At 35.3% G+C, this 25701-nt stretch overlaps 1 long non-coding RNA gene across 1 annotated transcript in view; it reads right to left on the bottom strand.

The window, feature by feature from the left end:
* LOC141571686 (uncharacterized) overlaps nt 1-25701 on the bottom strand; it is a 250298-nt gene that overhangs the window by 73459 nt on the left and 151138 nt on the right. The gene's annotated exons all lie outside the window — the stretch shown is intronic.

Here is a 25701-nt window from a genome sequence, read left to right as displayed (position 1 = left end):
ATTCAGGTAAAGTGCTGGCTCTCAGATCTGCACACGGGTTATACTATCTTAGGTTTAGTCAGCTACAAGTTATTTTGCTTTTAAATATCACTTATTGAAAACCAAAAGCCTACTTATTCTTTCAGTCACACTATCGTATTGCTCACCTTATGTGAGCAGCATAAATAAAACAATTTACTTCACACATTTTAGTCTTTACATTTTAGTTAAAGATATTCAGGCACCCTACAACATCCCAGTTATGCCCAATTAGATTTAATTCATAGGGATCAAGAAATAGGGCAGGCTCTCACGTAGCTTGCTTTTGTGCCCCTGTAGCCAAATAGCCTTTAAAAAGGCTAAAGACAGACAAGTTTAAATTCAATCAAATTGTTGGAAAGCCTGGGGAAACTGACACCTTAGATGTTAGTTAGAAGCCAATGAGTGCCCTTTTAAGATCCTCTCCCTGAGTGCTAGACAGGGAAAATTTCTCAACAATTTTGCTGTATGATCTCTTAAAAAGAAAAATTAAATTACAGCATGAGTCTGTGTCTACCTTTGATAAAATAGAGCTAATAAAATATTAACAGTCCATAACCCAAAATTTTGACAGTTGAAAGTCAGATTATTTCCAGTAAAGTATGCATTCCTAGCTTTCAGTTGAGAAGCTTTGGACAAAGAATAATTCATAGTTTTTTCTCTATATTACTTTGATCAGGAACCTCTAATGAATCATAAAACCCCCTACATAGTCATTTAGCTTTATTTACAAAATTGCACATGCCATTTTCAAGTGAATTTTCACAGAAGATTTTTGAAAGAGTATTCATGTAAAAGCATTACTAGAAGTGCTACTATGGGCATGGTGGCAACAAATTCCTTCTGGCTGGTGCAGGTAACATCAGTGACAGAAGCGAGCAGATTGAGGATGGCAGTGCAAGATGATGAATGAAGTTAAATGCAGTAAGTGCTCACTTAACTTCCATAAGGTCTTGGAAACTGCAGCTTTAAGCAAAACAATGTATATAAGGAAACCAATTTTACCATAGGCTAATTGATATAAACAAGAGGTAAGTTTCTATGGTCACATATATTGGGTAACAAAAATATCACCAAATGTCTAAATAAAGACCCAAAATAATATTCAACATTGAAATAAATGTGAGCTATGCAGACATATGAGAAAGATGAAGAAAAACAAGTAATATAATTATTTTCCAACCAGCTTATTCCAGTTCAGGATTGAGAGCAGCTGGAGCCTCTCCTGGTATCTTAGGGTACAAAGCAGGAACCCAGGCTGGACAGGTTCCCCTTTCATAGCAGGCCCTCTCTCTCTCTCTCTCTCTCTCTCTCTCTCTCACACACACACACACACACACACACACACACACACACACACACTCACTCAGACTGGTACAGTTTAGGCACACCGGTTCACATCACGTGCACATCTTTGGGATGTGGGGAAAACTGGGATTACCCAGAGAAAACCCTTGCAGACATGGATGGAGAGAATGAGAAAACTCCACACTGACAGTGGCCCTGGCTGGGAATAATTTTTCTTTTCCTTATCAATGTGATAACCAAAGGACATTGAACCTACTGTAGAATAAGTCCCATTTACAGACCCACTACGACTCCCCTCCCACTGACTGTTGGCCTCGGCTTCTCAAAACTTCTGATTGATCTAGATAGACCAGTTAAAAGAATTCCAAGATGATAATCTAAGTGAGATATGAAGGTAGGTGCAGCTAACTTGCTGAGGTGGGGCAGATGAAATGTGGTCAGATCCGGGTGTATACTGAAGGACAAGTTAACAGATTCTAAATTATGTAACATATCTGACAACTGTGTGAAATGCAATGAAAAGATGCTGACCACCTCTTATAAAAACCAACCTCCCTAGTCATGGTAATAATAAAATATGATGTGGCTTCAATTAAATAAAAATAAAACAAAAACACTTAATGTATTCTAGAATCTGGCCCCAAATTTCTTTCTCATCACTTATTTTCAAGTGGCCTTTCTTCCATCTCCACTTCCATTCTAGCAAAGGACAGCTGTTTTCTGAACAAACAGTGTATAATCTTGGGTCATACTCTTGACCAGAATCTCAGTTTTTCTTCTGCATGGAATTCCTTCCACTTATAATATCCTACTATTCTCTCAAGTCTTGAGGATTTACAGCCCAAGTGATCCCTTCCCATCTCCTCTCCAAGTTTGCAATGTGTTTTAAAGAAATACGGCTTGATAATGAATGAACTTTGCATCTGTTCCCAGTTCTGTCTCTGTGGGGGAAAAAAAATGCCTAAACTTATAGCAATATATTTCTTACATCCTCTCCAATCTCTCTTCTAACTCAAAGACCTAAGTCCTATATAAATCAGAAAACAAAATTACTATTGTGGAAGCAACCGCGGGAAGAACTCTGGTAGCTGGCTGTGCATATTGAATAGTGCAGTTTATCAGCGACCAGGGACTGCTGTTATCTGAGAGGAGCAGATAACCAGGAGACACCAGTCAGAGGAAGATAAACCTGTAATAAAGCACAGCCACACCTGTGAGTGCTTACTAGATGGTGGAATATGAACTAGAAAGAATGCATGGAATCAACCTATTTCTTTGTCAATCTGAAAAAAAGATTTAACCACCACTTATGAATAGGAGCAAGGCCAAAGGCAATTCATTCACTCTGTATTCTAACAATCTGAGTTTTAGTAAATCTTACAATATTCACTGGGAAAGAAGGTAGCCATGGAATATAAAGGAAGAAAAAACACTGCGTAGTAAAGTAAAAGAATACAGCAGTTAGAGATTCAAACAGCATATCCCTGAAAAAGCTACTGAAAGAGGCAGAAGAAGAGTTCAGGAAATTATCCAGCATGTGTGTGTGTATAGTATATGTATAAACACATTGTGCGCATAGTTTTATGTTCAACTTTTGGACCTAATTATTTTCATGAACACTTAACCAAGTTTTAAATATTCCTCGGAAAAATAATTTTTACTTGCATGTAACGACATTCCACGATGCATTTACCATTCACTTTGTTTAATTATTATGTTGGTTTAGCTTTTCCCTACAGCACAGATCTTTGTAGAACATCTTATTTTTTACACTGTTAGGAATATTATTGAATATGGAATTACTGAGGCAGAGGAGAAAGAGTAAATTACTTAACAAATATCGACTGAACAATGTAGACATTTAAAAATAAACAATTCCACATATATTGGAGGAGGCCGGAAGAAGGCAAGGTGAACCACAACTCACCAGGAGATCAGTGAGAAAGAGCCAGGCCAGAAGACAAGGCAAGGAGGGGGGGTGCTATCCTGAGGGTACGTTCTCTACACAGATATCCTTATGAGGAGAGGAGACATTTTGAGATGTCAGAAATTCCTGAAAGAAATTGAAACCTTGACTTGACCTGAAAAGGACTATTTAAAATGATGGAGCTAAGTTCATTTGAATAAGCCGACTTAATCTCTTTTTCTACTCTCGGCAGAAGTGGAGCTTGAAAGAAGTAAGAAATCAGCTAAATAAGGAAAGCTATATTTGGCATGCATATAATTTTTGACTGGTAAAATTATATACACTACAATTAACTGTTTTTTTTCCCATCTTTTTTGAGGTATAATTGACAAATAAATATTGTATATATTTAAGATGTATGACTTAATGTTTTGATATATGTATACCCTGTGCAATACTCATCTACAGTTAACTTTTTAAATCCTTTATATATAGTATGTGCTTTTGTACACAGCTACCAAAATGAGTGAAAAGATGAAAAAATAAACAGACAATATCAAGTGCTGGCAGGATGCGGAGAGTAACTATTACTCTCATTCTGCTGGTAAGAGTGTAATTGGTAATCACTCAGCAAAACTACATATCAGTATCTTCTAAAGCTTAACATATGTAATCCTTATAATTCAACAATTTTACTCCATGCGTGTATACAATCAACCCTCCAATTCAACCACCCACAGATAAAAAATATTCGGAAAAAAATGCCAGAAACTTTCAAAAAGCAAAACGAATTTGCCACATACCAAGCACTATGCTGAATCCACACAAAGTGACATTTAGGCATATCCTGGTGTAGCCTATATGCAAATTTATGTTATATGCAAATACCATGCAATTTTATATAAGGGGCTTGAGCATTGCAGATCTTGCTATCTGTGGGGGTCCTAGAACCAATCCCCCCTTAGTACCAGTTGTCCCGGTACTGAGGGCTAACTCTATCCAACGGAAAAGTTTAACAAATAGCATGTACAAGAAAGTTCATAGACATACTATTTGTAAATTGCCAAAAAGAAAGAGAAACCTAAATGTCCACCTGCAATAAAACGGATAGATGATGGTATATTTATGCAACAGAATACTACAAGTAATGAGAATGAATCAACTACAACTGCACACAGCAACATGAATGAATTTCAGAAATATAATGTTAATCAAAAGAAGGCATCAACAGAAGAGTTAACCTACTATACTATACTATACTATACTATACTATACTATACTATACTATACTATACTATACTATAACATACTATACTATAACATACTACAGTATGTTAGATCCCTAACGTACTACAGGGATCTATTTCTGAAACACTTATAAACAGGCTAAACAATCATGGTAGAGTCAAGATAGTAGTTAACTTTGGGAGGGGTAGTGGCTAGAAGGGGGCCCATGGGAGCTTTTAGAATTCTAAAAATAGTGTTTCCTGATACAGTTGCTTGTTTACAGTTGTGTTCACTTTGTTAAAATTTATTGAGTATATACTCATAATTTGTGCACTTTTCTATATACTTTAATGAAACTTACAAAAAAAACAAAAGACAGGGAGTATGGAATTAAGGATAAACAAAAGATTAGTAGTAAGGATATGGAGCAAAAGCAGGAGGAGAAGATATGCACTGAGCAGAGTCCAGAGAGCTCAGGTACAGGCTTCCAAGTTCTTCCCCATCCAGAGCCACAGAGGACATGCTTTCTCTCCAGCATCAAAGCAAAGAGACATGTGCAGTATGCCTCTGTTCAAATAAGCCTGGTTTGAGTCACAAGGTCCAAGATTTTTATGAGGAGTCAGTCACATAGACATATTCTGCTATGTAACCAGCCATGACAACTGAAACTTAGGACCCCAACAAGGAGAATAAGTGTACGTCATCAGTTCTGAAGTTTGTGCAAATCTGAAGATGCTGGTATATCACAGTCCATTTCCTCCGAGTACATAGCAAAAGCATCAATCATTAACATAAAGAACATTTGTATGATCACACTCTCAGTGGTTGGCCAAGGATTAATCATGGTTCTAAGTTCCCTAGGAGACATGCAAGGACTGAGCAACTGGGCCTAACATGCTGACTTTTTCTTCACAGGATCATCATAATTTTAGATCGTCTTCTCAATTATAACCTCATTTCCTGTAAAAAATGATGCCAAAGACTACAAGTCCTATTTGTGGCACCTGTAATGGACACAAGTCAATGTCGTCCTTATTTCCAAATTTAGGCAGAGTTTTACTCTTCAGGGAAAATAAAACAAAACTCCCTTATGAATCAAGAGTAATGTACTTGAAGCATATAGATATTTATCCACTATCAAAAAATAAAAATAGTTAATACAATGAATAGCCAAATAATATCGGGGAATTTCATTTTGCTGGGGTCCTTTTTCCTTTGCCAAATGTAAGTGACCTGGGTGTGGATGAAAGCAGATAATTCACTGTGAAGGTGTGAAGTCATTTTATAAATTGAGTACTAAATATAATTCAACTTTCAAGGTAACTATGACGCCTATGCTATTTCACAGTTGTTTTCTATCTCACTAATCCTAGTCATTGCTTTTATTTTCTTCTTCCAAAACAAAGGAACATAACATTTAAGATGTCTTCTGTTAGTTCTCTTTTCACTGCTCTTTATACATACGTTCATTGCAACACATACATTTAAGCCTTATACCTTATTTTGTTAGACTGGTTTGATGTCAGTCTCCCCACCATACTGTCCTCTCCTCTGAGGCAAAAAAGCACATCTTTTATTTGGAAACTTCAACATCTAGTATAGTATCTGGCATGCAGTATGTAAACAACAACCTATATTAAATGAATCACGATTTAAAAAAAATATGTTATTATAAATTTGTCCAAACCCATAAAATGTACACCACCAAGAATGAACATTACTGTAAACTATGGACTCTGGTGATAATGATGTGTCAGTGTAGGTTCATTAGTTGTAACAAATGTGCAACTCTGGTGAGGGATGTTGATAACAGGGGAGGCTGTATATGTGGGGGCTGGGAGGCATATGGAAAACCTTTGTACATTATGACCAATTTTTCTGTGATCCTAAAACTGCTCTAAAAAACAAAGCTTACAAAAATTAATCACAAAGCTTTTTGCCATATCGAAAGACTTCTGCCACCATGTAAATATTAGTGTCATTCGCTTTGAAACTTAGACCTTAATAAAAATGGATTTTAAAAGAGTTTTTAAAGTAAGTCCACCCCACCATACCTCTTCTACCATTTCTCAAAATCACGCGTTTGTTTGAAATAGAATCCTCTTGGAAATCAACCATGTCATCACGAAAACCTGTTTAGGCACTCAGGTTAAATTTGTGCTGTCTCAGAAATAGCTGTCAGTCTTCATAAAAAGTATTTCCAACATATGTAATGGATATAAGAAACCTCAGATAAAGGGCTTTGAGCTAATAAAGTAATTGAATGTACCTATGCTTTCTCCCTGATTCACTGCATAGAGCTAACAATCTACAAGATAAGAAAACATATGGCCAAGGGAAAAAAAGTGAGCTCCATTTCCTAATGCTTCTAGTAAAGGTCCTGTTATGTGCAGAGGAAATTTATGTGGCTCATTGAAGAATGTGAAATGAGATTAATCTCTTGAGAGTAAGTTTAAGAAACACTTGAAAAGATTTACAAGTTTTCCTTCACGAAACTTATTCAAATGTCAATCTCTATTCAAGTATCTCGTGCTTTGGATTGAAGCTGATTATATCTGTTTGGAAAGTATCCCCAGGGATCTTACTGCTATTCCTCAAAGTGATACAATTGTTTGAAGCAACCCACAAGTCTTTTAAACCAGATACTTAGAGGGCAGGAAAAGAGGAGACTATATATATGATGCATTCAGGGATGTGGGTATCTTGCCCCCAAATCAAATGACCACAATGCAAAAAAATGTAAGACAGCCTCTGGCACAGATGGCTCTAGCACACTTTTCTGCATTTCCAGAATTTAGGCATTAAGATTAGAATTGAAGATATGTTGTCCCTAAGCTAAAAGTTGTGCCATTTAGGATGTAAGTCAAAGAAGGAATTCTTGTGAATACAATATTTAGTCATTTCTCTATTTTCCTTAGATCGATATCTTTTACATTCACTCTTCTTTGGTCCTCCCTCCCCACAATCTGACCTCTACTTCTCAATGGCCTTTCAACAAGCATTTATTGAGCACATACTACATAGCTCTATGACTTGAAGATGAGACGTGAACAAGTCAAAAGTACAGGGAAAATATGTGTTCTTTGTTATCTTAAATGCTATTATTCAATGTATTCCTGCCAAAGAATATAAGAAACAAAGACATTCATGTTAGATAGTAATAATTGTTTTTTGCAGATTTTATAAACTAAATAAACCACTAGCTACTATATTTTTTAAAAAAGAGAACACAGAAAAATTAAGAAACAAAAGGAAGATTATCAAACAAAGAAAGTTAAAAAATACTATATTCGGCACAATTCTATGTTAATAAATTACAAATTTTTAATAAAATAGATAATTTTTCTGGAAATGAAAATCACTGAAAATAGGTGAATTCCAGTCATAACCATAATAATGAGGAATTTTGAAAAAGTTGTCAGAGTTGAATTCCATGAATACTGTCATAATGAAGCAGTTTAAATGGCCAATAGTTTACACTTCTTTGGAAGAAATAATTTCCCTGTTAAGAGAAATGTTGCAGGGAACAAAAAACAAGAATGATTCTCAATTCATATAAAGATGCATAGCCTTAATAGTTTGAAAATGCTGTAAGTATAAAGCAATAACAGGAAACACAGACAAAAATTGATAGTTGACTACAAGAAGTGAAAATATCTCAGAGGAGCTCCAGTGGCACAATTGGTAAGTGAGCGGTACTTATATGAAAATATCTCAGAAACACCATTTGTACAGTTAATATGCACAATTCAAACTGGAGAAAATATTGGATCAATATATGATACAGATACAGTGAATATGTAAAAACATTTACCCATCAAAATGAAAATAATTAGTAAATGACACGATCAGGCAGTATCAAAATGTCTAGAAAAAAAATATAAATAAACAATAGGAATATATTCACCCTTATTGATTATCAACTATATTAAAATTAAAATAATAAGATTAAATTTTTACTTATAACATATGAGTTCGGACAATTAAGTTCACGAACTCATCCTAGAAAAAGGGTTATATACCTCATTGCTGAATATCATTATGGTCAGCTTTGAAGTACTGCCCTTGGGAAGCTATGCCCTGATGCCAGTGCCTGGTCCACCCTTCAAAGCAATTTTGGAACTATTTTTCTGGAATGGCCATCAGAGCTGTTGTCGTATTACGCTTGATGTCCCAAATGTTATCAAAATGTCTTCTTTTCAATATTTTCTTTATTTTTGGGTAAAGAAAACGTCATTGGGGGCTGCCAGATCAGGTGAGTAGGGAGGGTGTTCCAATACAGTTATTTGTTTACTGGCTAAAAACTCCCTCACAGACAAGGCCGTGTGAGCTGGTGCCTTGTCATGATGCAAGAGCCATGAATTATTGGTGAAAAGTTCAGGTCGTCTTTTTCACACAGCCTTTTCAGCACTTCCAAATAGTAAACTTGGTTAACTGTTTGTCCTGTTGGTACAAATGCATAATGAATTACGCCTCTAATATCAAAAAAAGGTTAGCGACATCATTGCAACAAGTTATTGAACTTAATTGTCAGACCTCATAGGCAAAGATAGCTTTAAAATCTTACTGTGCAATGAATACCATGGACAAGGGGGCTAGGAAACAAACACTTTCATTCTGTTGTTGGAATCATAAATTTTATATCAATATTTTTTAATGACATTTTTGCAGTATACATCAAAATTTAAGTGTTTATCAGTAGGCATAACAATTGAATTTCTAGAAAATTGACTTAAAGTAATAGTTTGAGACATCCACAAATTGCACCTAAAATGATATTTTTTCCAATTTTATTTATAGTAAAAAAACACACCACAATTTAAGTGGCTAACAATAGAAAACTAATCAGGCACATTTCAGAGGCTATTAAGTATCACATTTAAGAAGAAATTGTCAATTTTGTACTGTTTGGTGATAAGTTATGGAACTAGAGTATAGATCCAAATTTCAAAGAAATTATCATATGTTGTAAGTGTGTATTTGCATAGAAATAAATCTCATAGAATATATATGAGAAATATTAACACTGCCCCATTTTTGGATGGGATTATGTTCTCTCCATTTTTCTTTATTTTTTACATTTTCTCCAAAGAAAATGTATTAATTTTATAATCACATATAACAGTAATAATAATATAATAAAATAATAATAATAGGGAATAATTCAACAAGTGAAATAGGGAGAAAATCCCTGTTATAAAACTTTAGAGAATTGTGGCGTTTCCTCTGGAGACTCATAGTAAATGGCTGACGGCTAGTTTTCAGGACTCACTGAAGAACAGTTTTAAATGAGAGCCAAGGGATTTGACCAGATTCCTTGCACAAAGACATTCTCGCTCCACTGATTTGAGATGAGAACTTTTCCTTTGGGGGTGATTCGTCTCTAAAGGAATCTACTGACATCTATTATACAATACTCAGTGCATTGTTGCTTGAAAAAAAATAACAGAACAGGGTGTGAAGGAATGATAATAGCTCTACCCTCACTTAAAGTTTCTCTAGTTTTTTAAAAGGCTAATCCAACGAAAAACATCTTTATCTCAACATTTGCTGCCCAACACAAATATTTCCAACCTACATGAAAAGGAAAATGCAAGGAATAAAAATGAATCAAATATGCATGATCTGCCTTAAATACAAAGAAAACTAAAAGTGGCTTGCCAATAAATGAGATTTCCTAGAATTAGAGTTATTATGAGCAAGTCTGTTATTAATAAATCTGGAGAAAGCCAATGTTAATCCTGTGGGTCTATCAAGTTTTCATTTTCTCTATGTGTCTTTTTTCTTCCACTATTAAGTCTCCTCTAGTTCCAAAGGTATGAAGAAAGAAAACCAATTACTAAGAGAAAATGAGAATGGTGCTAAAAATATTTTTCTCCCTTGATTTTTCTTCCTTGATAGTGGCTTTATGTGACTCAGTTATTTTTAGCTATTGACTTAAAGATTCTCACTTCCCTTACACAATTCTCACTGAATGTATTATTTCCTTTTTGTTTATAGAGCTTTAAACATAGTATATGATACATACCTTGACAGTGTATGTTGGAAAATTCATATGATAGTGAATATTGATTTTATATCTAAAATAAGCAAGTTCAAATCAGCCAAAAATTTCCTTACAGTAACTGAATTATACCTGATGATATAAACTACAAAATAATGATGCCTTATTTTATGAATCAGTTAATTCTTAAAACTGCCTAGTTATTGATCAAGATGAGGATTTTTTTAAATCAACCATTATCTCTACCTTTTATAAAACTAGCATGAACATCATTTTGGAAGCTAATAAGTTTTATTGATCTGGCTAGTATGTAAAAATTTTATTGCCATCTTTAGCTAAATATTTCTTGGTTACCACTTCTAGTGTATATATAAATAAAAAGGAATTTGCAAATGGTACAAATGGTGACCTTGCTAAGCAACTATTTAAAACAATTTTCTCACTGAAAATAGTGTAAATGCAGTTTAATTTTAGAATTTTAGTTTAGGTAGAACTGGGCTAATAAAAATACAAATAAAGTCTATGTGTCTATTTCAGATAAAAATCCATTACTAAATGTCCAGCTAGGTAAAACAGGAAATACAGTACAGTAAAAATAAAAAGCATTTTCTGGAAACTTTTTTGGTGGTATTATTATTAAAATATTTGCAAATTCTTGATATCACCCTATTGGGAAACAATCATTTTTCTGTATTTGCACCCCGAAGAATGAGAGTTACACAATATTATTGCACAGTATAGACTGTCAAAATCAAGACTGTCAAAATCATAGACTGTCAAAATCAAGAATGCAGACTGCAAATAAAGAGCAGGAGCAAGTTGGAGTGGAGCCCAAGAGATCAAAATCAGAAGGGGTTTCACTGAGTTATGTTGCTGGGAGGGAAAACTATGATTTCCTATTGATTTGAATATGTTTTAAAATGACCTATTCTTCTTCCACGTAGGGCTCAGAAAACAGTAAAATTCAGTTAAAACCATGCAGTATTACTTTGTTGTTTATTTATTTATTACAAAATAGTAGAACCAGGATTCCACAGAAAATCTCAGCAACTACTTGATCCATATTCATCATTTGTCTGAATATCCTGAGTCTATTCAGAGATACTTCTTCACATGTTTCAACATGTGAAACTAAAGAATGTAGTAAAATGGAAAACCATGGTCCTTGAAACCTTGATGTGCTCAGTAAAACCTTCAGCTTGTGCTACAGCATTTGGGAGCAACATTTGATGAAGTAGCTATGGCCAAGGGACACGGAGGTGGTCTATTCCCTCCTTTTCTTTTCCGTTCTTTCACATGCTTCTCCAAACCTGGGTGTTACAGAGATACACTCAGTGGAGCAGGACCCCTAATGACTTTAACAATATAGAAAAATATTTCAGAAAATTTTAAAAAAGAATTTTGACCCTAGGATAAGATAACCAGTGATAACTAAGCTTACCTCCTGTTTCTAAACACGATCAAGGAGTTTATATTGCATACCTCTTATTTAGATATGCCTAGTAGACAAAAATAAAAATGTCTCACGTATGTCTTCAAGCAAGTTTTCTATACCTCTTTTTTAAAGAAAAGGTGTTGAGAAAAGGTGGCTTTCCATGAAAAGGAAACATGTCAGGTGTTTCGAAAGTCAGACTTGATTTTGACAAATCCAGAGTATCCTCAACCACACAAAGGACTAATTACAAGGAAACTATTTATGTTGTTAGAATCATAGTAATTCTATATTTGGAAGAGAACAAAAAAATTATCTGTTCCATGCCAATGCTTTTCAAATTAGGGTTCATCTACATATTGCAGGTCTGCAATTCAATGATATTTAAACCATATATATATATATATATATGGTTAAGAATATGTATATTATTCTCAAACCACCTGAATGAGCACCTTATAACTGCCATGCAGTTAGAAAATCTTAATTTACAATTGTGTTTACAATCGTGTGTCAAAAACTATTATTTTAACCCCACAAGAGAACTGGGTCAGCCTATATAATGGCCAAAACATTAAAGTACCTAAAAGTTTGAATAGAGAAAGGAAATGGAAGAAATGAGTTACTACACAATATAGATAAGATAAAATCAAAAGAATTCCTGTCTTATTTTCAATACCATATTTGTGTTGCTTATAACAATTTAGCTTCAGCAAAAATATATCATTTATCATAACATGAAATTACTTAAATTAATCTGAAGTTGACTTGCTAAAATGGGACAAAACCCCAGAAAACCTTTAGGGAATACCATCACATGTCTGATAATTTATTGAGAATTAGAGAAGATTCTTTGAAGGAAATGTGTAGGAGTAGAGAATGCCTTACTGTCTGTTCTGCACTCTGTCCCATTCTCCCAGTCCTAGGAAGAAGGGGAATAAGACTGTCCTGATCTGATATCTGGGGCCATATTTCCAGAATGCAAGACTGGCCTCTTATTTCCTAATAGATGTTTGATGAGCTGTGAAAAGCCATATGCCCACTTAAGATTAGAGCAGAGCACTGGAGATTTATTGAAAGTTAAGGAGTGAATGGAGACAGATGCTTGGCATTAGTCAGGATGCATCCAAAGCTTAAAGACTGGTTAGAATGGCCTTGAAGGCTGAGTGGGGACAGAGAGCATAACTGAGAAAAGCCTGAAAATTCAGAGCTTGACAGAGTGAAGTGGTATAGCCTCCCAGGAACTAAGGGGACACTGAGAAGTTAGAAGGGCTGGAATGAGGTGGAACTTTGCTAAAACACCACAGAGGTGTCTTTCTTGAGGATGGGAGTAGTGAGTTGTTTGAAGTATGCTCTTTGAAGTTCAGGGAATGGTACAGTGTGTAGCAGTCAGATAGAACCTGCTCTTTTCCTTCCAATACCATCGCCATGTCCCAGACCAAGAGGAAATAGGAACAGCCGAGTAGTGGAACAGGCCATGAAATAGGAAACAGAACAGAGCACACTCCTTTCTCCAGGGGTCTATAGTATTGCACTTCAGGATTAAACTGGAGGACGAAGCAAAAATAATTCATCTACGTAATATCCATTAATTCTTAATTATCCCACATTACATTTAAATATTTATTAATTTAATATCAATTTATTTAATTAATATTGATATAAATACAAGGCTGAAGTTTTTATTTAGATTGTAATTGGATATGTGCATGTGTATTTCCCTCCAGGCCCACTGAAGAACATTTTAAATTAACTTTTTTTTTTTTTTTTTTTTTAAAGAGAAGTGAAAGTATATATTTATTATATATGACATTGTATAATATCACATGAATATTGGTTGTTATATACTACAGGTGTATAATGTAAATTCTAAAGCTACTAGTAAATAGAGTTTAAGAATAAAACAACAGTTACAGCTGTTGTTTATAATGAGCCAAGAAGATATATTAAATAAAATAAAGTGAAATGATACAAAATAAGGCAGGAAAAGGAGAAGAGGAAGTAAAGAACCAATGGACAAATGGAAAAAAAATGGTAGATTTAAATCTTACCATATCAATAATCATATTAAATGTACAGTCAACTCTCATCATTTTTGGATTCTATATTTACAAATTTGTCTACTCACTAACAGTTATTTGTAACCTCAAATCCTCATTTGCTGCACTTTCCAGGTCATCCATGGATTTGTACAAAGCAGTGAAAAACTTAAGCACTGAACATTCAAGTTCTCAGATGAAGTTTAACAAGGCAACAGACACTTTGCCTTCTTGTTTCAGCTCTCATGCTGTAAACAAATATCCTTTTCATGGTCTTTTTTGGGTCACATTTTTGCATTGTTTGTGCTTGTTGCTGGTGATTTCACTCTTTCAATGGTCTCCAAGCATGGTGCTCAACTCTGCGTGGTGTTCCTCAGCACAGGAAGGCTGTGCCTTATGATGACAGGGTGTGTTCGCTGAGCTTCATTCCAGCGCAAGCTATATTACAGTTGGCCATGGTTTCAGCGGTCATAAATCAACACGACATGTTACATAAGGTGTCTTTCAAAAGAAACACACATGAAACAAGCTTATCGCTGGACGGGCTGACAAATTAGTGAAGGCCAGAAGCTCTAGGAACCTCACTATTTTCCCAAGAAATAATGGTATTCACTGGTTCAGTAAGTGTGGTGACTTTATATAACTATTGTGCATATCAAGAATCAACTTGTTAAAGTTCTTAATAACCCAATTAAATGACAGAGATTGTCAGATTGGATTTTTTAAAAAAAGCAAGACCTAACTAACTTGCCTACAAGAAACTTACTTTAAATATAATGACACAGACTCATGCATATACAGTCGATTAATCTACAACAAAGGAGGCAAGAATACACATGTTTAAGTGTGTATTTTGTTCTATGACAACTATACTTCAATAAAATTGTTTTTAAAATTAGTATAATTGTGTATAATAATTGCATTCTAAACTTACTTAGGATTTACTGTATTGTAGAAATTGTTCTATGTGTCTCAATATATTAATATAAGCCTTAAAACAACCCCATGAAGTAGGGAAATCACAATTCCCATTTTCCAGGTGGTAACACTGAGACACAGAAAAGTTAACTAAACTTTCCCAAAGTCACACTTCCAGTAAGTAGCATCGCTGAGATTTGATGCCAGGCTGTCTGGTTCCATAGTTTATAAACTTGTCCAGTATGATGCACTGATCCTTGGGAAGGGCTGAGTTGATCTGCTGACAGTAGGTCACCATGTCTTGGGTTCCAGCGGAGGGGTGGTGACTTGGGGGCCTCAGAGACATACAGGAAAGCAGACTGAAGTGTGTGGTTTCAGGGGGAGGACTGGAGGACAGTCAGCATTTTCCTGGTGAGAGGTCCTTCTCCCGTATAGCTGGCAGGCAAGTGCCATCTTGCCTGCTCGCCCCACAGGCCAAATCTTTAAATTAACTTTTAAATAATTTTAAAATTATAGAAAAGTTGCAAGTACAAATAATTTTTTTTCTGAATTATTTCAAAGTTAGCTGCTGATGCAATGTCTTATTATCCCCAATTACTTTAGCATGCAATTTCTCTAAACAAGAATTTTTACTACATAACTAAAACACAGCTATCAAAATAAAGAAATCAAGGCTAGTATCAAATCCTCCAACTCCAGTCAATTTTTCCAGTTATCCCAATATTGTCCTTTCTAGTAAAGAGATCCAACCCAGGAGCACATGTTGTGTTTAGCTGCAATGTCTCTGTAATGCCCTTCAATCCAGGAGAGTTTCTCCTTGACTTTCATGAGCTTGAAAATTTTGAAAATTATAGACGAGTTATTCTACAGAATGCCCTACAATTTGGGTTTGTCTTATGATTCCTCATGATGAGATTCAGATTATGTACTTCTTTTGACAGTAATATCACGGAAGTGCACCTAATCATATGGTACCTAAGTTCAACCTGTCACGTTACTGGGATGTTACCATTGGCCATTTGATTAAGATTGCATTGTACTTTTAGTACCTAAAAATGAGATAATTCTAATACCTGGAAGTGGCTAGAATAATTATGTCCCATATGTCATCAAGGGCTAAGAAAGAAAGTCTCATGCAGTCTGTTTAAAAGCAATAGTGAAAGCTAGAATGAATGCATTATCTATTTGTACTCTGTAGAATCAAACAAAAACAAATCAAGGCAAATCAAAGCAATTCAATCCAAAAGCAGGAGATGCTTGTTTGGTTTGGGTTTTAATTTTATAGTTTTATAAGGATTAAAGATTTATGTCTTGCTTATATTTTGTTTATGGATATACTTATTTAAATAACATTAGTAACATTACAATAAAATTAATATTAAATACTGAGATCTGTGAGAACTTAATCATTAAGAGTTCACACATAACCCAAGTTTAGAAGAAAATAAAAGCAATGAAATATTAAAATCTATTCATGTTACACACAAAAAATGTTGAGCTCCAGACAGGTGGAGGGACTATAATTTTCTGGTGGCAACCCAGAAGCCAAACCAAATCTTACAGCTCAAAGCCTTGTTTTCATTTACCCAAAAGGCAGTCTGTCAGTTGTGCCAAATTGCCTCTTCTCTCTACCTCCCAAGGATAGGGTAGGTAGTAACAATAATTATAATCTTAGTAACAACAACATGTATTGACTACACACTATGTGCCAGTAATAAGCCCGAGTATCATATGCTTATCGTTTTACTTCCTTCTATGAAGGACGTCCTATAGGTATCTCAATTTAGATGAGAGCTGGCATATTCAGGGTGGGGTGGCCATACCCGGTATCTCAATTTAAAATGTAAGGAAACTGAGACATGAAAAAATAAAAGGACTTTACCCAAGGTTACATGATTTCTCAATGGTGCAGTCCGTATGGGAACGCGGCTCGAACGGGTGTTCTTAAAGTCCACACTACTGTCCTTCTCTGACTGCCCTCTTGAATTTTGCTCAGAGTTTTTACTGCTCTATGTTTAAGTTTTGTGTATGTGTGTGTGTGTGTGTGTGTGTGTGTGTGTGTGTGTTCACTTCTCTCTTACGTGAGTATAAACTCAAGAATAATATTTGTCTTTTTCATTTTTATCACGTCTAACAGGATGCTGGGCACAAGGAAGGAGCCAGTAAATATTGCACCTGAATTAATTCAAATTATTGAATGGAAGGGAGGAGGAAAGAATGCTAAATGCAGAAATCAAGATAATAAAATAAGCTGTGTGTGAGAAGTATGGAAATCTGACGTCAATGACAAAAGGTTTTACTTTTTGAAACAGTATGAAGGGCCAATGGGGGTTGAAGTTCCTAAATCCTGTGCAGGATTGGTGAGGGCCTGAATTGGAGGATGGAAATGTTAAACTCCAAAACAGATACAGCTATAATGGCACTAGGAAAGAAACAATATGGATGAAGTACGAGACAGTGAAATGACAACAGGATCAGGAATTAAGCACAATGATTGGTTTTCCATTCCTCAGAGTTGACTTGGCGGAAAGCTGACGAGCTGCAAGGACTTGTAGCCGTCAGTCAGATTAAGTGTGAAGCTGTTAGAATGGTGGGGATCACAACGACCAGATAAACAGGCTTATTGTTTAAAGAGCATGATGTTGACAATATGTTCAGTCAAAATATGCACATCAGTTTGGTAATGTTACCTAAATGAACCTAATTGGTTGACTAAGTTGACTTGAAAACTTTTTGGACAAATGTGGGTGCATACAAATAATATCAGAATTAACCAATGAAAGAGCTGACGTTTATTGAATATATGTATGAATTAGCATATCTATTAAGTGAATTAACAAACATTTTAGGGAATTTGTAGTTTTTGGCAGGTGTTTGGCTACTGGCAACAAATAATTATATCACTGCTAAACATTCTGTACAGTTACTGCATACCCGATAAGGAATGCAGCAAGGATAAAAGAATACTTATTGCATTCTAGTAAAACTCTGGCTCAAAAGCAAATTTTAAAATATCCAGTTTAAAAAGCCTACTGACAAACAGTTTGGAAGTGTGTTGGATGCTTTTCTACATAGACTGCTAACACAGCTGAAAGGAGGAAATGGGTTAAGTTATTAAAAGTTCGAGATGAAAATAAAAAAGAAAGCAGGTCACATAAGCTGAACAGGTCCATTGGGGAACTTGTTGTAGAACACATGAGGTCTGGCTGTGAATATAAAAACCGTTGGCAGTCCTGATTAAATCTAAAAACAAAATAAATAACATAGGAAAATACAGCCTACATTTCTAGATGGCAAAGAGAAAATTCATTCAAAAGAGCAAAGGCGCATATTTTCTGCAGTTGAATTGCTGCACCAGTGGTTTGCAGCCTTGGGGTTTGGGCATGGAAAATAACTGCCTTGGGATGTGACCCCTCAGGGAGGCACTGGCAGCTGCAGCAGCCTATCCAAGGACCTTGGCACAGTGGCTGCTAGTTGGAAAAGAGTAATTAGTGACGACAGTCATGGACAGTGATTTAATGTGAAACTTGATCAACCCTAGGGTCATTTTTCCTGAAGTGGAGACATTTTTTAAATCGAGGAATAAATTTCAACATTCTTTGTTTCTTGGGTTAGTAAAGAGATCATTATTCCATTGACACCAACACTTTTAGTAGAAATACAAAGATTTGTTTTTTCCTTAAAGATACATGAGAGTGTGTGTTTGTCCTTTGAAAGTACCTTCCTTTGATGACAAGTTCCCCACATTTCTTTAAGTCTGATGAGAGTCTAGACATTGGCAGGGCAGGTAGCTCCTATAAATATTTGATTCCCCTGGCCCTTGAATTATTGCCACTGGATGAAAAGGAAATATCGAGGCCTTGAGTTTTCCCCTGGAACCCCCCGAAAGGCAGTGGCTCCTCCAGAGATATCCATCTGGCTCTAACATAGAGCTTCATGTCTCTATTTTTCAGCACTAAAAGCAGAATGTGAAAATGCTGAAAGAAGGACAGGGGCCATCATTCCTACACTGTCAATTCACAAGCTCTGAGTAGGGCATGGAAGCACAGCATTATACCAGACTGAGATTCTCACCCCTGACTCCACAAATCACCCAAGGAGCTTGTGCTTGGCGGTTCTAACTCTTAACTGCTGTAACAGAGAGGCAGCTACTCATTTATTCTGGTTTTAATGGAACAGTAAATAAATCTAGTTACCCAAAAGCACTTAGATTTTTCTTTTCTGATTTCAGTGTCTAGGATTAAGCAAACACAATCTACAAGTAGATAATAATCATCCTAAGAATATTCTTCTTAAAAATGTTCAAAATAACACAATATGCTGCATTTTTTACTTGTGCTGTGTAATTTACATAAATGACTCCCACTGCATAATGGTTTTGCAGTCATGCTTTTTGCATTCAACATTGTGTTTGTGAGATCTGCCCACGTTGATGCGTATCCTAGGCTGTCTAGCTTGCTGACAGTGAGGCTGACCTGACTTTATTAAAAGATAATTGGGGGTCATAACTCCAAACCAAAAAACTCACCTACACAACAAAGGTAGCCAGACTGCCAAATTCCAAAGCAAAGGACAAGTGAGATGTTCCATGTAAGCCTTCTCCAGCCATTGCAGATACCACCTCTGACCAGCTGCACTTGGAGACTTCACTTTATTGATGTGTGACAGAGGTGATTTGAGATTTTTCAGTTTAAAAGACCTACCACAGTTTTCCTCCCTTGAACCTATCCATCAAAGTTAGATGCTGCGTTGGATGAGGCCCTTCCTTGAAATAAAAATAACTTCCACTCAGCACTTAAGCTTTGGCCTTTGAGTTTTTATTTTCTAGTTTATTCTACACGCTGTATAATATCTCTTTGTACAGATCTTCCCAAATTTATTTCTCTATTTACCTACTCATGATATTTGGGGTCGTTTACCTTTTTTCCCCCTTATTATTACTACAAATAAGGCTACACTGAAAACTGTTGCTCGTGTCTTCCTCAATACAATACCATAATGATGCGATAACAAAATCAGTCTCAACAATCAAAAGAATCTCATGTCAGTTATTCAGTTAAATTCTCAGCTAACGTTGTTTTCCTCTCTCTAACAACGATCCCAACCCCTTTGCAGATCTTCAGTATTACACTCCCATGATATTTGTCCTGAATAAATATTGAGTCGCCTTGTTTACAACTATATATTTTTTATCTCTTTTCAAATATGTAATCAGTTTTCTCCTTGAAAGTTTGTTTCTTGTGGGTATACACATCCCTAAATCAGTGGTTCACCAAGAAATTCCTGAGTCTATGTGGGCGTATGTAGGGGATAGGGAAGTACATATCTTTAAATTACTCAGACATGTTTTTTTAAAGCCTCTAATCTTGATGTCTAAGGAAATTAGACATGTCAGCCCGAGCCCAAGCTATGCAGCATTCCCCTTCCTGCATTGAAGTTCTTTAAAATAGCAAAGTTGTTGTTGTTGTTTTTTAAGTACAATCCTAAATTGTTGGCCTTTTTCATGATAAAATATACCTGAGAATGGAATTTTTGATACTAGTTTATGAACATATTCAAATTTGGTAGATACTACCAAAGTAGTCTTAAAGTTTTGGTCTCATTTATAGCCTGGCCATCAGTGAAAGACAATTCCTGTTTTCCTTCCTCCTTACCAACACTGGCTAGTTACACAGTGTTTATTTTGTAAGCTGTTGTTATTAACAAATCTAGAAATCTTCTACATAAATAGGCCTTTGCCTATTTTCTATGAGTTGGTTTATCTTTCTCAAATTACTTTATAGAAGTTCTTCATGTGTCTTGGTTATTTATCATTTGTGATCTAAGTTGAAAATAATTTCTGCATATCTACCACTTCTCTTTTAATTTTGCTGATGGTCTTTTGAATTTTCAGTTTTGAGGTAGTGAAATCTATCCATTTTTTTCTTTGTTATTTGTATGTTATTGTGTGAATTTATTCAAGAATCATAAATATTTTCTTATAATAAATTCAAAGTAAAATACATGTGCTACATATGTTAGAGGAAGCGAGTCAGATGGACAAACAGATAGATGAATAGATAGAAACTTCATGAGAAAGGTAAAACAATTGCATCATTTAAAAAAAATAAATGCAATATACCCTCAGCTGCATTGACTATTATTGACAGTTCTTTTATTTCTTTGCCATTAATAGTCTAATTGACATTTCAAATTATATTTACATGTATAATTAAAATAACTGAAATTATTTTTACATTTATTGATTGAGTTCTTTCTGTTAGAATTTTGCTTATGTTTATTTTCATTGAGACAAAAGTGTTACTTTTATTTTGTAATATGCTTTATAGCAAAGGTCTTGCATCTTCTACGTTTTCCTTCTGTAATCACTTTGCTGACTCTGACCCCACCAGAGTAGAAGAGAAAGAAATAGAAAGTGAGGTAAAGGCAAAAAGATCTACCTTGACTAGTACTGTTGTAGTCTGTTATTAATGGCCTTTGAGCGTGGCTACCGACTGATGCTGACCATTTTGTGGTGCTCGTATTCAGGGGGTTCATTCAGGACCCATTTCTAAAGGTCCATTTATGAGGCACCACCATCTTCAGTTCCCTAATATGGGACATTCTGTCTGACCAAGTTAGGACTCTTTACTTAGCTACTGGTTTCTGGTGTGCGTCCCACACAAACTCCATCATCGAGGCTCCCTCACTCCTTCAGGCTTTCCTGTTGGAATGAGGGAGCCTAGAGAAACACACACTCACCCAGGGCCCACTCAGACTCTACAGACTACTGTGTAATGCTGGCTCTGAACCACAGGTCTGTCCTCATCAATTTCTCATCTATAAAGTATAAGGTTGGTGCAAAAGTAATTGCAGTTTAAAAGGTTAAAAATAATTGCAAAAACCACAATCACATTTGCACCAACCTCATATTTTTCCAGGACAAAGTGAAATGCTAGCCCTATGTCCCCCAAATTCCAAGAGACACATGAATTAAACTCCTCAGGTGGTTTTAAAGGACTTATCATTTGTTGCAGCCTTGTACATGGAGTCTCCTATAAATGAATAAAAGAATCTATGTTTTCTGTTGGGTACATGTTCTTACATGGAGCTAACATTTTCATATTGTGTTACCCAAAACTATATTAAGAGATTTTGTCTGCTAGATCTCTCAATTTACATCATAATTTTTGATATACCTAGTTCTCTTTATTCTAACCATTGTTGCTATATGTATTTAAGCTGCACTGGTATTCTACAAATTGTGTACATGATGACTATATCTTTTTGATCTGAGAGTCCTTTTACCAATAAATAACATCCTTCTGTATTGTTACATTTTCATCTTAACCTTTCCTTGGAATATTATTACTTTTTATTAGTTTGAGGTGTACAAAACAATGTAATAGTTAGACGTTTCACCTGACAAAGTGATAACCCTCCTCCTCCAATCTACTACCCCTCTGACATCATATATATCTGTTACACTTCCATTGACTCTATTCCCTATGCTGTACTCCACATCCTGTGACCATATATATATATATATATATATATATATATATATATATGTATATATATATATATATATATATATATATATATATATATCTTAAATTTTAGTTGACATACAATATTATTCAGCTTCAGCTTCAGGTATACAGTGCAGTGGTCAGGTGGGAGGGGGTTGGGGAGGAGGGAGAAGGGGAAGGGGATTTAGAAAGCACAAATTGGTAACTGCAGTATTGCCACGGAAATATGAAAGACAGTTTGGGGAATACAATCAATAATGCTGTAAAGATTTTGTAGGGTGTCAGATGGGTACATGTCTTATTAGGGGGACCACTTCATGGAATATTATTAAAATAAGTATTTCACATTTCATTAGACTTATTTCTTCTCCTCCTTTATATCTTTGTTCAAATGTCACCTTTTCAACAAAGTCTTTCCAGGCTTTTGTTTTAACAAACTGCTATTCCCCACCCCTCTCCCTGCTTTACTTTCCACATAGCATGTGTCACGTTCTACTATACTACTGGGTTTAACTATTCATTTTGTTTGTCTGTTTTCCCTGAGTTAAAAGGTCAAAAATATGTTGAGCATGTATGTTGTCTGTTTTGCTCCCTGTTGTATCACTGCACAAGAAGAGGAGCTGACACTTAGAAGGTATTCCATACATATTTGTTCAATGAATGAATAAATAAACAATTCCATATGCTTTTGTTTTAGATGCAGGTAATGTAGATAACATGTCAGTTATTTGCATGTTTGTTTGAAGCCCCTTCTGTATTCTGCTAAGGGTTGGAGGGAACTGAAAGTCTACAAATGACATTTCCCAGGATCTCTTGCCAACTGGTTTCCTGTCAAGCTCTGCTAATGGGAGTCCTGATAGGAATTTGTAAGGTGGAGGAGGGGGTGCTTCTCATTCTGCTTCCCGTTTCTGGCAGTCTTTGGAGGCCACATCAGCATCAGAAGTGACAGAGCAATAGCAGCTACAGCACAGCCACACAGGACAGCACTGGTAGGAACCACAGCGTAGCCATTGTTCCAGCCCTGGCCAAAGGGGCAGTTCTATGAATCCTGACCAGGATGTGGCAACATCGGCAGTTCGTCAGCAGGTGTAGACTCGGGCTCTAGAGTAGAATTATGTGCAAACTTCTGGTCTTTGGGTATCACCCCTTATTTCTTTCTGCTTCAGCTAACCACCCTGTTACCACAAAATAAAACCTAGCCAGACAATCAGCTCTAATGCGTTTTTTGGAGCAAAAATAATATAAGACTGGGTATTATATTATATTATATTATATTATATTATTATATTATATTATATGACCCAGTCTTATATTATAGTAAAATAAGACTGGATCTTATATTAATTTTTACTCCAAAAGACGCATTAGAGCTGATTGTCCGGTTAGGTCTTATTTTCGGGGAAACACGGCATCTTCTGCATTTTGCTTATCTAACATGTATGTAACCAATTCCCTGTATTAAATCTCCTCTAAATAGTTAGGGCTTTTTTTTTTTTTTTTTTTTTTGAGGGGATCTTGACTAATACAACATAATGCTAATTCTTACTTTAAATCCAATCTGTATATTTCTATCTTTAGGTTTTTAGTTGAACTCACATTTATTGAAATTACTCTTATAATGAGATATTCTTCTGTGTAATGCTTAGTGTTCTATATTACCATATAATCTTTATTTTTTCTTTTTATTTCTTTTTTCTTACTTAAGAAAGTTGATTTTTTTAGTTGGTTAAATGTGTATTTCATGGTTTCTAAAATGCATATATTTTATAATATAGTATCTCAAAATGCAGGGTGGGTCTTGTGGAGGTCAAAAAAATGAATTTCCTCCTTCCCACCTTTCTAAGTTCTTCTTGCAGGGTTAGTAATCAAAATAACATGAGACAGATTAACAGAAGAAAATGTCCAAAATGTATTACATGCAGGGATGCCATAGAAATATGAAACCCGAGGACAGGACGCATTGGGCCTTTGAAGATTATTATGCCATTCTGGAACTAAAGAGAAGTGGGAAAAGGGTCTGGGCTTTCAAAGGGAAAGTTGGCAATTCACAGGTAGAGAAAAAGCAAATATGTGGCAAAAAAATTCTTGCTGGGCCACCCAGAAACAATGGGACACAGAGGGAAATACAACAAACAGGCTTTGCTAGATTTCTCCCTGTCTGCCACATTTAGTTTATATTACAATGCTGAAGTGACACTCCCTTCCTTTTAGCAGATTTTTCTACCTGAATTCCATTAGGTAGGTAAAGGAGAAAGGTCAAAGTTTCTTTCTGAGTCTTTTCATAACACAGCTTAAAAACAATATCTCAAAAGGCATATTTTGGGGTGGCAAAAGTTTGGTCTCCTTCAGTCTGTAGTCTCTATACAATGTTTTATGATCACTATAGGTTGGCCAGTATTTGTGACATAGTTGTCATTCTCTGTGCACGCAAGAATATCAAAAGTGTCAGCCTCATAACCAGAAAAATGGGTGTCAGAAGTTTGGAAGAAATTCTAGAGAGAATACTGGAGAACAAAATATTTTTAATCCTAGGATCCAAATGATATGTGTGGGCAAAGAGGTAGATGGTGGTGGTAAATTGGACATACTTAGCAACATTCCTCAGCAGAAGTCCAAAGTCAGCCTACTCTACTTGCAATGCATGGTAGTTTCACTTCTATAAATTCTTTAAAAATATTACTTTACCACTCTTTATAGTACAGGAGATTATTTTGTGCAGAAAACACAAATATCGATGACACTAAGTTAAAATGTCATTTAGAAGATTTGGACTCAGTGTGAAGAAGTTTTATGAATATGTTAATTGGTTTACTTTGGTTTTTCTTTTTGTATTTTGATAAGAATGATAATGTCCAAAAGACCTCTTCAAATATGAATAAAAATTCTAACTGATAAGAATGCATTGTCTTCTGACTGGCAGCCCTTTTTTGTAGTCATCAACATTTTTCCTTTCATAGTGGAAATGAAATAATAACATGCATCTTACAATTGAAGGCATCTTGAATTCTATTAAAACAGCAAGCATACTATTTTTTGTTGCTGTGCAGTTATATCTACTTAAAGCCCAAATTTGCATTTACTTTAAACTATCACTTTCTTGAGTTTATTAACATCTATGTATTTTCCTTAAACTACTCTCAGCCCTCTCTGGTCTCCAACATCCCTTATATCCACAGTCATATTAGAATACCTGGAATTCTAATTCTGGACTGTAATAAAGTTTGTTTGTTTTTGTCTGTTTGTTTATTATTGTTGCTAATTAAGGCAATAATAAAACTTGCTGAGCTATAACTCCATACTATCACTTCCTCCTAGACTCATTTTTCTTTTTGCTGGTG

The sequence above is a fragment of the Rhinolophus sinicus genome, chromosome 2 (genome assembly GCF_057876585.1).
Source record: "Rhinolophus sinicus isolate RSI-liver-muscle chromosome 2, RSI-T2T, whole genome shotgun sequence".
Taxonomy (NCBI): Eukaryota; Metazoa; Chordata; class Mammalia; order Chiroptera; family Rhinolophidae; genus Rhinolophus; species Rhinolophus sinicus.
Note: the sequence above shows the minus strand (reverse complement) of the source record. Positions and strands in the feature narration are given on the sequence as shown.